The sequence below is a fragment of the Corvus kubaryi genome, unplaced genomic scaffold, assembly GCF_017639235.1.
Source record: "Corvus kubaryi isolate FWS band 111438036 unplaced genomic scaffold, C.kubaryi_AGA036_p1.0 37354, whole genome shotgun sequence".
NCBI lineage: Eukaryota > Metazoa > Chordata > Aves > Passeriformes > Corvidae > Corvus > Corvus kubaryi.
In genome coordinates, this window is record NW_024581116.1 from 5,180,615 (window position 1) to 5,190,300 (window position 9,686).

Below are 9,686 nucleotides of genomic sequence, written 5' to 3' on the forward strand. Positions count from 1 at the left end.
CAGCACAAATCACTGAAATCAAATAAGTAACACAGAGGTTCACAGACATAGCATGGCGAGGGAAGACATGATCAGATTTCTAAACAATGTAGCACATTTCGAAGGCGCAGATGTTTCTAATCCTGCAAATACCCTTGAATAACATCCTTGTGTCTCACAAGTCTTGGGTATTTACAATGATTATGTTATGGCCAAGCAAAATAAAACTTAATTATAACTAACTAGGATGATGGGAGGATGTATTTTAGAGGACTACTTAGGCTCAAATAAAGTAAAAATGACAATGAAATTTTTCTCACAAATATTATCTTCTATGGGTGATATTCCCATATTTTGGTCCACTTGAATTGAAGTTAATGAAACACACAAAATGTTACAGGGGAACTCTGGGAAGGTGAAAATCTGAACTAGCAGAGATCAGCAAGTATCCAGGCATTAAAGATGCCTCAAAAGTTATAACTAGACATTTCTTAGTCATTCTGTCACATTACCATTTTAGTTTTTCATGCATTACTCTAAAACACTCTGAGTGTTGAGGAGATCAGGAATGAAAGGAGATTCTTTGAACAGCTATCAAAGTTTGGTTTGGTTCTGCTTGGTGGAGCCAAAAAAGGACAAATAAACTTTCAGATGATGAAACAATTAGTTTCAGGGAATAACTGGCTGTAAAATTAAAAGCCTTAGTTCAGTGACGCTTAACGAATTTCTGTGTTTGCTGTATTTCGGTGACATTGCTTTCTCTGCTGTATGATTCAAAGATTAAGTAGGAGCCAATCTGCCTGAAGGTGCCATCATCACACAGCACAAATAGTCTGGTAACAAACAAGGACTCCAGTTTATCCTGTCAGACACTTAAATTTTTTTAGGAAGGCTTAGGAAAAAATACTATACATCAATTAAAAATGCATAATGTTAAAGAATAGAACTGCTTCTACATTTATGAATATGTTGTTATGCACATATGCTTGAAAACAAGTGTATAAATCATATAGCTATACTCTAAAATGGACAACAATTGAAAAAAGAAGTATTGTTTTCAGGTAATGATTTAGGAGAACAGTGCAGTGCAGAGCTATCTTATCTAGTGTCTATCACAGGGCTGTAAAGTTAAAATTCAAAGCAATAAAAGCACTGGAAGAAGTGCTGAAGAGATTTATGCAAAGCAGAGGATAAATTTTCAGCTTCGGTTTGGATGGAGAACAGATGGAGAATCAGTGAAGGAGAGAGATAAAAGACGACTGTTCTATTAAGCACAAGCTGTACGGAAGATTTTTGCAAAAACAGTGATAAAAGCATGTGGAGAGAGAAAAAGAGTTTGTACTAAACAAGTTTAGCAGAGAGGAGGCTGTGAAAAGGAGAAAGCATAGACTGAGAAGTATTTACCATCCTCCACAAATGCTATTTTATAGGGCTGAAATTGATCAGATTAGGAAAGGGGAGTTACTCAGATCGTCTAAATGTCATGAAGCACCAATCCCCTTTTTAGCTGCTTCTTTCACCAGCAGAAAGGACAGTCACCAGGGAGGACAGTCACCAGAAGGGACAGTGTCCTCTGGAAAGAATAAAGAGACTACTGGTGCAAAGCTCGTGTCCAGAGTCACCCAGCAGGGAAGTCTGTATTCTGTAATTAAACCAGAGGAAAACTAGGAAGACTAGGAGCTTAAATTAGAAGTGGAAGCAGAATGACCACAGTCAGTATGCCACACCAGTGGCACTCAGAAGTCTAAATGGGGTACCAGCTCCTCCAAAACATTTCCCTCGTGGGGAATAAACAATATAACACAAAGTCTAAATTTCCATTTTAATTACTTGGCATCTTTATCCAGCACATTTATACGCGTCCCAGTGTATTTTTAGGAGTTGCTATAGCTTTACTTAAAAGTACAATCTGCTTCAAAGTAAAGTTAAAACTTACCTTACACTTTCCATAAGTTACCTGCTAAGCATGCAGCAGTCTACTTTCTTTTCATGTTTTTTTTTTTTTGTATTGGCCCACTTCTTGAGAAAATGCTAACAACAGAAGTTCTGTATTCCACATAGGCTTTTTCTTTTTTGATTTTGAAAACAGTTTCATGAGAACAATAATAAAACAATATACAAATGAAATCCAGCAAAATCAAAGTAATCTGAAATTCTGCTGGCCAGTTTATGATGCTGACTTTGCACAATGAAATATTATTTCACTACTCTTTATAATAGCTAAAAAGTGAGAGATCACAGCAGGAAGTGTATAAAGTAGGCCCTGCATTACCCTCAACTAGTTCTTCCATTTTTCCCTCTATTACTCTAGAACAGTATTTTCTATACTCATGTGAATTTCTTTAATATCTTTTCAATCACTGAAATAGCATCAACAGTATCAAGCCTAACTTCCTTTCCCCTGATTCCCATTTTCTTCTGTGTTTTCTCAGCTTGGACAATGAACTTAATTTTAGCTATTTTTATTTTCAGGTTTTCCTGCCTCAACAGAAAACCACAAGCATTGGACCATTTTCCCACCCAAAATGTAGCTGCAAAGTCCATCTCTCTAACCCAAAACAGTGCCAATTATTCTGAAGTAACTCCTGTCAGAAGTTTATTGAACTTGTTCTTAAAAAACCCAGTATACAGTACCTGGTTGCACTAATCCATCCTTTAGAGCTGAACTCACCTGACCTGACATTTAAGCATGTGAAGTTAGGCAAGGTAAATCCCAGGAGTTATGAAATTTCACACATGCAAGTAGTATTTTATTTTCCATTGTCACATGCAACTGAAATTAATTTATGTATTAGTGGTTTATATGTTAATAGTAATTTTATATATTTATGTCTATATATCTTAATTAGTCAATGTTGTGGCTTCATTTTTTCAACAGACTGACACAATTTCACAATCTTGAGGTTAAATACACACTCATTTTGCTGAGGTTCAGTAGTTCTTGCTAGTGCTATTATCTAATGGACAAGGAGCGAGCTGCCATTACCCCCATCTAATGACATTGGGGTAGATCTCATTCGAGTCTCCAAAACAGCAAGGATCCATCCCTCTTGTGCAGTATCCATGGCATCTTACCAGCCAAGGCAGTGCACAGCCAGGAGAGCATCCAAACACCACAGGGTGACACTACAGACAAAACCAAACCAAAACTCCAGGCAAATGCAAACTTTAGTTTACTTCAGAGGCAACAGTCACTTCCTTCCAATCAAACATACTTAAAAATTTTAAAAATATAAAAAAGGCGGTATAGAAAGACACAGTTCTCAAACATTATTTTTAAAAAATAGTACAAAATTCACAATAATGTACTAATTTCAGCAGTCAAACAATAAACTTTTGCTGTGTAAGAAAAGCTCTAATGTCCTTATGGAAATTTAGCAGGAGGTGAAGTTTTCCAAAACAATACTGGTGACAGGACTCCTCATTTTCCATCGGACCCCTCTTCATTCATCCTGCAGTCACTGGATGGAAATACATGGACCCAAATATTTATAGGGCTAAAGATACCTACCAAAACACTTAAAGTGGATCAGTTTCTCAGTCCAACCCACAGCTCAGCTACACAGTTGTGCCAGCATAGAAGGCACAGCAACAAATGCTAACATGGCCCATTTCTATTGTAGCTCATTCCTTTTATCTGGCAGTGAATTCTGTGTTTCTCTAAATATCAATAAATTTCTTTGTAAGTGTAACACTTCAGAGCATTTTCAATATTGGTCATTGCATTTGTTACATGTTTCCTACCTTAGACAGCATAATTAATTTGTATGATGCTAATTGCTTCCCTTGTTATCTTTCCCTCAGAAACTTCACCTAAGTCAAATGAAGAAAAGTCAGAATATTGGCTCTACTGCAAATTACTGACAAAGTTTCCCTTGAACTTCAAACAAGTCACAATTTCATTCAGTTTGTAAATATTCTTATGCTCATGTAACTCGTACACAGCTGTCATCTATATTTCCATGTCTACCTTTCGTCATTAAGATTTTATTTAGATATCAATTATATTGTTATAAGCACAAAATGTAGCTACAATGATCTTCATTGATACACTGTTATCTCAAAACACTTGTACCTGTTAATAGCACAAAAGAAAACTGCATGACAACAGTGTGCCAGAAATGCAGGATTAACCTAAGCAGCAGCAAAGATCAAAGAAGTACTTTTGCAGATTAGTTACATAAAAGGAAAATAGAAAATGTGTCAGTAGGAGACAGAAGTATCTAGGACTGAATTGTTTATAGGTACAGGAAAGGGTTCTCACAGCAAGAAGAAGGGGAAAATTTGTGTATATATGTGGCACAAGGAAAAGGAAATCCAGATGCCTACAGGAAAGATTAAGATTTGAGCAACCTCTTTCACAAGATATTGTTAAATATCTTTAATTATGTGATTTGTGTATCAGCTTGGTTCTGCATTAACCACGGTTACAAGGATGTGTAATTTAAAAGAAGATATTATTTGCTCTGAAGATGTATGCTTGGAAATGTCCTTGCAAAGATTATTCCAAAGGAACACTGTCATATCAAAAATCCTTATTTACAACATGGCTGGTTTACACAAATCAATTTTAAAATGGAAAGACTATTAAGAAGCTATCTTATTTTCAATATACATTATGCTATTCTGGTTTTGCATGTTATTTATGGTATACAACAAACTCAGAAGTCAGGAGACTGACTTTTACTTTGCAGCACTTCCACAGCAGCACAAGTACATTAGGTTGACATAGAGCTTTATTCCAGTGTCTTTATTCCGGGTCTGGAAGGTCTGTTTTCCTGCCTCAAATCAGAGATTTTGACTATTCACAGTTTAGGCCCTTGTTTGCGGCAGCTGTCTTAAACACTTGAAAACTGTTCTGTCCTTTAGGTCTCCCTTGAGTCTCCTTTTCTCTATGCAACACCACTCTTCAGCTTCTCTCACAGACATCCACCCTGGACCTTATTTCTCTGCCCTATGCTGGCATCCAGTGTCTTTCCTGAACCGCAGCAGAGTGGGTAGAACCCAGCTGAAGGCCTGTTTCAGACACAGAAAAGCACTGGTGCAGGTTTTACACACACGAAAGGTAGGCTGTCACAGCGTGAACCACTGCAGAGGGCGATAAACGTTCCTGTGAGCTTTGTACATTTCCCATGCCTTCTTCCCGGGGTCGGAAACACCGTTTGAAAACTAATAAAAACAACATCCTGAGTCTCCTCTGTTTCTACCAACAACCAGCAAAGTGTTGGACCTGTGCAATACAACCTGCTAAGGCAGCCTTCAGGAGAAGTGCGGTGGCGGCTGCTTTAGGAGAGGTGTGGTAGCTACAGCTGTAGAGAAAAGCAGCAATTGTCACTGTTCTAATCCCCAAAATTTGCACTACTCCTCTCCATTCCTCAAAGCCTGGAGCCACAAGGAATCCCCTGCAAGACTTTGTAGTACAGAGCACAAAATTCGTTTTTGCCTGTGCTGTGGAAATACTGTGACCCCATCTGGTTGTACTCAGCCAAGCCGAGCAGACACAACACAAGGATCCTGTTCACACACCCCCCAGCATTGTCTGACTTCTTCTGACATCATGATATTGAATCAGGACAAGGCAATTTTCTGCAAAATTGCTCATATTATATTATCTTCATTACTAATCAGCTCCCAAAATGAAGAAGAAACATTTTTAATCTGATAATAAAAACCACATAAAACATCTGTATCTTTTAGCTACTCATCCTAGGCTTTACCACATCATATTTTAGAGGTCTAAATTACATGGTAGTGCCTCATTAAGTTTTCCCATTAAGAAATACGATTATGAGATCAATTTGCTCATTCAATAGTGTCCGTAGCCTGGATTAAATATATGTATTTTTTTAAATGATGCTTATGAAGCTAAAAGAAAGTATCTTCAAATTATTCTTTTTCATTGTAACATCATGTTCTTTAAATGTGTACATGTTCAGTAAGAGCAAAGAAAAAATCTACAGAGTGCAAAAATAAAAACTCTGCATGTCTCTTCATTACACCCATTCCACCTTCCTGCCCTGCCATTCCCTCCCTCTAGCAGGTATTCATAACTCTTCTGTCTCAGACTCTCCTATATTCTTATTAACGTTGTGTTTCAACTAATTTGAAAAGCAGACACCCAAATGATACAACAAATTAAGTTATGAGAAGGCAAATCTGCTCTCCATGCAGGGCCTGAGAACAGATTTGTGAGTCTGTTCAGTGTTTAAGGATAAGCCTGACTCAATGCAATCACATGTTTTAAAAAGCTAAAATGTATGCTTTAAGTGAGCATGACCACAGGAAACGATTTCTGCAATTTCAGCCTTTTAAACACTTTTCCTTGCATAATTTCATTGACCCACTTTCTACCTTATAGACATCTCCTGAGGGGTTCTGCATCGTTGAAGTCACAGACACATCGTATGTATCAGCAGTGAACAGCTTGGAAAGTCTGGAAAAGAAAGAAAGAAAACAAGAGATGTTTATTTGCAGTACAGCCGCTGAAGAATACCCACTGTGCCTATGCACATCGTGGCTGTGTGACCAGCCATGGCTCGTGGCTGCTGGCCAAGCAGCCTCCAGCCATTTTCATGCTGCTCTACATGTCAAAATAACCAGGCTGTGGTTACACAAATAAGACACACGCTGTTGGGCATGGAAATAAACAACTGGTGTAATAATAACTACCTGCACACCATTCTGGCTCTCTGGTAGGTTGAGTCAATTCCATTTCAATGAAAATATTATTTTACAGATTTTCAATTAGCTCTGAGTTTTTGCGATATTTTCAGTTCATTTGTTGAACTCTTTTACCAGTTTACATATAACAGAACATGACAAAAAAAAGTCTTTAAAAATACTTAATTGTATAATTATATGCATAGGAAACAAAAATAAACATTTACTGTGAAAATGTCTTTGAGGCATTCTTAAACTGTGGTCTCTCTGTGGTTTAAATGTTTATTTGTGTCTATTAATATGGACGGTCAATTTAAGTTTTATATGAAAAAAAGTGAAATCATTACTGTTCAACACAATTCTTTGTGAGACTGAAATTATAATCAGAAAACCTTTCCTGTCTAATAAAGCCAGCTGGTGGCTCAGGGTCCCAGCCACCAAGTGACAGTGCTGCTTGGCCAGACTCACTGCTGAGAAAAGTAGATATTATGAAACTAAGAGTAGAGTAAACATTTGTATGACAGAACTTCTTGGGAAATTGGCTTGAGTGAGCTGTTCAGTTAAGACAGTGGTGGGGAGGAAGGAGGTGGGATTGTCTTTTGCCAAAGGGTTTCAAGGCCAGGCTGGATGGGGCTCTGAGTAACCTGGTCTACTGGAAGATGTCCCTGCCTGCTGCAAGAGATTGGAACAAGATGGTCTTTGAGGTCCCTTCCAACCCAAACCATTCTATGATTGTGTGATTACTACAGGAATTTTTTCAGATTTCCTTTTCCATTCTGTTTTGGCTAGTTTTGGACTGTTCTCTCTACAGCTGCATCCTGTCTGTTAGTAATGACAGAGGATTAATAGAGAGGACAAATCAAAACCATGTTTGTTCATTTTCTGTCAAATTCTCATACACTTAGAGTGTATTCATGGAGCACCACAGAGAAGCTGGCCTTAAGGTCCCCTGCTTATATTTCTAAACTAAAAGCATAACTTTGGAAATCTATTCATTACCTCAAATCTTGGTATAATTTATTTATTTACTGCAAGTCATACCATCAAGTGCCAGAAGCTGGCAGAAAGACTCTTTTTCATTTCAAAAATCTAATGGTTCACATAAAACCTATTGTCCACCTCTGGTCATCCTGGCCTCTATACCACGGGCACATCTGCTGGACAAGCTTCCAAAGGAACCTACAAACTCATTTCTTTCAGTTTGAATGGCAGGATTTTTTCTTCCATAAACCTGTGCCAGTACAAGCACATAAGAGTTCTTGAAACCTTCTCCAACACAACAATCTGCCTTTCAGCATCTTGCAGGTGCACTGTTAGGTATGAAACAGTCAACTTATGTTGAGCTTTTCTGGATACAGTATCTGGAATTTTACCTCGTATTCCATAGATACCTAGGTATCTCAAATCTACTTATTGAGCTCAGGAATTTTTCAGAATTTTTTTCAGCAGTTTTTCAGAAATTGAGGCAAAACCTGCATTTAAAATGGTATGTCCCTGAAAATCACCAAGTTTTAATGTGCAGTTGCTCAGTTGGCAGTTTGTTCCAGTGGTCAGCCAGACTCACAGCTGTGTCTTACATATTTGAATCCATCCATGGTTCTTGTTAAACCTTCCTTCACTAACTTCAGGAGCTTTTTAGTGCTTTTTTTTCCCTCTATACAGGCACTCATGCAATATGGCCAAGTCACCACCTAGTGTTCTTCTTTTGCTAAGTTTGAGCTACTTACATATTTGACCTTGCAACTATTTTAAGCATTTTTTCCCCACACCTTTGCCAGCTCTTTTTACGGCACCTTTTCCCGTGTTTCAACATCCTATCAAGAGTGTGGGTTTCAAAAATGATGATCCCAATGCTCTGCAGTGCTGAGGAGTGGCAAAGTGGCACAGTCACACAATATAATTAACTTTTAAAAGGACTCGGAGACTTATAAGGAGCTATGCTCGATGCAATAAATTAGGACCAGGTAAGTCGTGCTGGAGTAGTTCTGCACTGAATTTAGACGCCTTCCTCACTTCAATGTGACCACCTCACAGGATGGGATACACCACACTGGGGACCTGATGTGCTCCCACTGGAGGAATCTCTGTTCTTCTGTGCCACTTCCTCAGGCCTCTCCAAGAGCCACACAGGTGTGAGCAGGCTGGGGGTGCTGCGTGGCAGTGTCACATAGTGGATGACCCCTGGGGCGATGGAAGTGATGAGAGCAGGACAATCACCTCCTTAGACTGGCTGGTGATGCTTTGCTTGATGCCAGCCACGCCCTGGGGTGCATCAGGCACAGCCCCGACAGCTCGTCCAGGGAGGGGATTCTCCCTCTCTGCTCTGCGCTGGTGTGGCCGCACCTCGAATCCTTGCGTGCAGTTTTGAGTGCCACAATATAAAAAGACATCCAAAGGAGGGCCACGAGGATGGTAAAGGGTCTGGAAGGGAAGTCTTATGAGGAGCAGCTGAGGGCACTTAGTTTGTCCAGCTTGGAGGAGACAGAGGGGACACCTCATTGTGGTTTTCAACATCCTCATGAGGGGCAACAGAGGGGCAGACACTGATCCCTCTGGCAACCAGTGACAGGAGCCGAGGGAATGGCATGGAGTTGTGTCAGGAGAGGTTTAGGTTGGGTATCAGGAAAAGTTCTCCACCTAGAGGGTGGCTGGGTACTGAAACAGGCTCCGCAGGGCAGTGCTCACAGCACCAACCCTGAGCTGAAGAAGCGTTCTCAGGTACATTGTGAGATTCTTGGGGTGTGCTGCGCACAGGAGCTGGTCTCGATGAGCCTGGCGGGTGCCTCCCACCTGGGGATATCCTATGGCTTGTGAATCCCCGTCTCCTCCCCCCGTCCGCTCAGGCCCCGCAGCTCCTCGGAGACGCTGGGCGGGAGCCGCGGTAGGAGCGGCGCGAGGCGCCCGCCCCGCGCAGGCCGCGCCCGCTGGGCCATAGAGCGCCACCGCCGCCGCAGAGCGCCCGGGCGGGCCGAGCGGCGCTGGCTCCCCCCGCGGCCAGGCCGTGCGGAGCGGGAGGCGGGACCAGCACCACGAAAAGGCCGCCACCT